This window comes from Crassostrea angulata, chromosome 6 (assembly GCF_025612915.1).
Source record: "Crassostrea angulata isolate pt1a10 chromosome 6, ASM2561291v2, whole genome shotgun sequence".
NCBI classification, from domain to species: Eukaryota; Metazoa; Mollusca; class Bivalvia; order Ostreida; family Ostreidae; genus Magallana; species Magallana angulata.
Genome location: NC_069116.1, coordinates 6,274,343 through 6,280,342, shown reverse-complemented (window position 1 = coordinate 6,280,342; position 6,000 = coordinate 6,274,343).

Here is a 6,000-nt window from a genome sequence, read left to right as displayed (position 1 = left end):
TGAATTATTATTGATATAACATTCGATATTTCTACTATGTTATGGGATTATGCCAAAACAAAAAAAGAGTTTTAGCCAAACAGAGGAAATTCGGTCTAAATTTTGCAGATTTTGTTTTCTGCTAAAATATTTTTGGAAGTACTCTAATATTAAAAGTTAAGTTTTATATTTTAGTCTATATCATTTTGCATATTTTCTGGTAGTTTTACCTCATTTATTCATTATAATAACCGTATGGCATGAATTTAAGAAATATTGAAATATGCTTAAAAACGAGAAAAGACACCATATCTCAAAATTTAGGTCATTGACCTCATATAAATTATATGCCAACAGAATAAGATCAATATAAGTAGTATAATACCATAAATGTTCATGTATTATCATCATTCAATTTTTTGTAAAATTGGATCAAAAATGGGTAGGAATTTGAAAAGTGATAGAGGAAATTCGGACTGGAATATTTATAAAAATTGTGAAGGAAAACTTAATGCTTTGTATGTATTTAGTGTCACTGCCATTCATAAATTGTATTTCATTTTCAAAAGTGTTGAGCAATTATTATTATTTTCACAATTAAGAAAATCTTATTCCTAGAGTAAAATTTTAAGTGATTTTCCTTTAATTTTCCAAAAATATACAATGGCCATTAACTCAAAAAGTAGGTCATTGACCTACTTTTTTGAAAATGAAAAATAACACAACAATAAAAGGTCTTTAACACACAATAGTTGGTTTTTCATTATCATCATTGGATTTTTTTTTCATTTTGAGTAAACGTCATCCTTAAGCGCTTTCATTTTAAAATCTTCAGAAGCTATATAATGGTAACATAGTAACGTGACGTCAAAAAACTTTGAACGGCAATGTCTATTATGACGTCATAGCTAGATTTAGCGGAAAAAATGTAATATGTAACATAGTAGATAATGTACAATTCAATACATTATAATTACAGACAGTTCAATTTGGGTTTAAAAATACGGATGAAATGGTTTTTCTTTTTCTCTTCTTTGAACATTACTGTCACTCAACAGTTTGTAAAATGGAAATATTTTAAACTGTTTATTGCCGCAAGTATCTAAATGCTCACTTAACGGTATCTGTCGATATCCCGGGGTGTTTATGTGTTGTTTATGCACACGCACACGGGCCCGAAGTGGATTGCTTGTTTCCCCAATATAGTACTCGTTGCAGCCTGGACATGTTATTACATATAAACATTCTTGGTGTCACACGACATGTCCATCTTTACGATGAATTCTTTTCCGCTGAAGTCTTACTTAGATCCCTCTGTAATATGGTCACAGGTCCTGCATCGTGGGTTTCTACACTTAGTACCGTTGGATTTTATTGTGTTTCTATATATATATATATATATATATATATATATATATATATATATATATATATATATATATATATATATATATATATATATATATATATATATATATATATTAAGAAAGGCATTGGTAGCTAATGAAATTACTACGAGTAATTGTATTGAATAACATTAGACTTGCAAAAACAGTTATATTAACAACAATAGTATAATATATATATTATATCTTCATACTATATTATATGAATTAATGTAATTGTTAAAAAATAGTAGAGGGCTAGAAGTAGCCTGTTATTATGAGCTAGCTATTCTTATTTCTAGTAGCCAGTTACTAGCATCTAACTTTTTACCTATCTTATTTACTTTGGTATTCCATGTAGATCTATGCTCGTGGAATTAATTCACTTTAGTCTGTACTAGGATATTATTGCCGCATATTTTCCTAATTCATTCGATATTCAGAAATATCTCTTGATTAAGACGATTTTCATTCAATAGTCCCTTTGAAACGCCACTCTAGCTTGTCACGTTTCAAATCACGGCTAAAAATAAAAACTCTACGGAGTTCTTCCATTGCTAAAGAGATGAAGGTACCCAGATAATAACTTCGACAAATTGTGCGAGGTATTCCGAGTGACATCCGAATGTACAAAAGATGTCAACATTCCCCATTCTAAATTTCGGTTGGAAATCTTTTTCCGTTCCTGTAATTTTTTACGAGGGGAAAATGATATTATGTTAAAGAAGTTTTCTTTGAAATTTTCCCTTTCATCGATTTCGATTGCACTTCTTTCACATGTATGTGTATTTGTATTAAAAATTGGCCAAATGTGTAGCATAAATATCTTGAGACAGAATATAGTAAAAAATGAATATGTAATTCGAAATGTATAATAATTATGCACTATCAAACTGTATTTTTGTTTTATTCCAACTTTTGATTGATTTAAAACAAAACAAACGTAATCATGTTTATGTGTCTATAACAATAATGAATAGTTACAGTTACCTGTATATAACCTCAGTCACCTGTACCACCTGTTGTAGTGCAACACAAGATACATCCCACTCAGAGCAGGTCTGTGTATTCATCTTAACAAAACCACACGCAATTTTGTTGTTTTTTTTTCTACTGCCACTCGAAATTATGACGATGATCACGCAATCAGAAAATTAAAAACAAATAAGATCAGGCATATGAATGTAATCAGTTAAACTATTTGTTACGAAATTTTACACTTATTTTGGGAAGGCATGGTTGTCAACATTGCATTTATTAGTCCCCTACCGGTTTTCACGGGAGGGGACTATAGCTTTCCTCTGCGTCCGTCAGTCCGTCTGTCTGTCCGTCCGTCTGTCTGTCCCACTTCAGTTTTCCACACTTTTTTTCTTTATGCGTTTGAGGAATAATATGAAATTTGCTGAACAGCTTCAAAATGTCAAACTACAGATCAAGTTTACACTTTTTTAGTGTCTGGTTGACATATTTTCGAGAAAATTTATTTTTTATATTCCAATTTCTTAATGTTCGGGTTCGTTATCGGGCTCGGTGTGTATTGAATAAACGAGGAAAGTATGTAGTAAGTAATAATATCGTGCATTACTTTGACCATTCCTTTAATTGTTTCTAACAAACAAATAAGTTCTGTAAAATAGTGTCAAGCATTGTGTTTTAAATTTAATCGACGTTTTTTTGTTGTTGTATAATTACAATCGGGTTCGTTATCGGGTTGGTCTGTTGATTCGGGGTACAAAAGACGGTAAGAAATGATATTCTGCATAACAATGCATTGTTTTCATAAATTTCTACAAACCGGTAGGGGACGTGTATTGCTTATGCAATACTCTCAGAATGCTTGTTTATATAGCGTTTTGACAAACACAAGCTTGTTTTATGGCTGTGAAAGGATTTCTATATAATGCAACAGGACAAAAATAGTTTATCAGACACAGTATGCCTTTCTTTTTTGTTTATTCCAAATCCATTTAATTTCAACATATTTTTGATAAATAAATCATTTGAGGTCGTTCTTTAGACAGTTGTCTGGTATAAACAACAAAACGGGTTTATTTCTGTGCTATATCGTTTTAGTTGTTACATATGCTTTCTAAGATCAAAATTTAAAAGATATACGAGGAAATCAATTTAAATGAATCATTTTTTAATGAAAATAAAACAGTCGGATACAAGTAATTATGCCAGTGCCGTGGTGGCATTGTTGCATCCGCTTAAAATGCAATTTCGTAAAACAAAATCCATATAAACCAAATGATAGACCATGGTTTAGAGAGTATATGACCACTTTTGTTTTAAAATGTGTCTCGTCCGACAGTTTATTAATTCAGAAAATTTAGGCTCCCGTTTAAGGAAAAAAAGGGTAAAAAACATGAACAAGACGTGTATCTAAATGTTTTCCTTAAAATATGTCACAACATTACAGTGAATCCTTTGAATGTGTTCTATTATTAACTCGTACATAAAATTTGAAATGCATCAACTCTTCACTATTAAGACATAAATCAACTTGAAGTTGGGAATCTACAGTTTCAAACTGTTGCATTTAACACAAACACGCCCACAAACACACCCAGCAAGAAACAATGTATCTCCTCCGCAACAAGTTGCACGAAGGGATAAAACTAAAAACATCTATTATAATATCATACAATTTGTCCATTATGAAATAATACAAAGGAAATTTTATTTAGAATTTGGCGATATTGTGTAAGTGAATGGTTTTCAGCATACACTGTTACTGTAGCTTTTTGACAAAAATAAAAAAGAGATTTTTGCCGACAGCATTTGACCACAAAATAATAGGAAACAAATTTTGTTCAACATAGTTATTACATCAAAATAATAACGATATTTTAAAAATCATACACACAATGTACCACATGAGAAAGAGACATATCAGTGGACAAGCCTGTTGTTGGTAAGGGAATAGGAGACTGGTTGTCAGTATCCGACGATTTTTTTCCCATGCATACCAAATGTATATTTAGTTGCAAAAATAATTTACACTCAAGTTTGTATGTTATACAGAAGAACAAATTTATTTAATAAGATTTATATTCGGGAGCATCATGCAAGAAAAAATCTCCATACAGCTTAAACAGCTTTGGGATTAAATTTGGACAGAAGACAATTTGATCCACAATACACATTGATTAAATGTTGACTATTTGTATATGTGTAAATTGCATCCAAGTTTTATGTTTTTAACAATATTAGCACTTGCCTTTAACCGAGGAAACTGTCTTCCAACAGCAAACCGTAAATGATGTTGAAAGGAAAGTGCCCTACATGGTTCTAGTTTAATTTGTTTGTTGGGTGAAGTAGCACAGCAGTTCGTTTGTTTTATAAGCCGGATATGTCTATAAAACCATTTACCTTGCTTATGTTACTCGCATACGTCTTTAAAATTCAAACTCCGCCTTGTTAGGTAGCCCACACAGTACTTGAGATAATGTGTTTTCTAAAAATATTTTTCTATGCATTTACATTTCATACTGCATTTATGCATTAAGCAATGAATTCAATATTTATTTGTTTTATACGATATAAAATGGTTTGTGCAGTTTACGCTTTATAAACCGAGAAGCATTCATCACAGTTTAGCATGGACTTTGTGTTTGATTTGTGATTTGGATAGAGGATATATAGAAAATAATACATACCCTTTTCCATATCACAGCTTGTATTAGCCCGAGACTCCAATATCAGCCCGAGGGTTGATATTGGTCGAGGGAAAAGGGTATCTATTATTATATTTATTACATACTTAGTAATATATTTAAAAAGAAGACCCATCAACTTGAACAAATTGATTATTCATATCATTTGAAAAAAGTATGGACATGTACATGTATTTAATAAAAATATGAGTTCTTCTTGTTTTAACAATCATGAAGCTACATGACATACTTAGTAATAAATTTAAAAAGAAAACCCATCAACTTGAACAAATTGATTATTCATATCATTTGAAAAAAGTATGGACATGTACACGTATTTAATAAAAATATGAGTTCTTGTTTTAACAAACATGAAGCTACAGGACGGAATTTTATCAGGTTTTAAAAGTTGACTGCTTTAAAACATTTGCTAGCATTTGAAGTTTCAACTGCACTTAAAAATGTCGACTGTATTTGGAAATGTTTTATTTTTCGTCTGTAAACATGCAAAAATGCCGAAGCGAAAAAAGGCAGAGGTTCCGCAAGGGGTGTGATACGGATCCGTATCAGCCCTGGAGGGCTGATAACCTGTATCAGCCCCGGAGGCCGATACGGATTTTGTGATGTCATCTGTATCACATGTGCAAGAAACCTGTATTTATTACTAAGTATGTAATAAAACGCAATATTTTGACATCGACAAGGAAAATAAAAAGTAGATGCTGTCATTAGACAGTAATATCCACACCAAGTGTTTGCCCCTAAATAACACTGTTTTGTACCAGTTTAATTAAAAATGAAGGCCACATGCAAACTCCGGTAATACATTTAAAAGTTATAATTTTATAATTATAACTGAAGGATGAGATCCCTTCCCATATGATAATACACATGGGCAGCACTTTATGTGCAATTTGGGGTTGAACTGTTTGCAGTGAATTTTCAGTTAATCAATAATCTTAACATTTCATGTCATA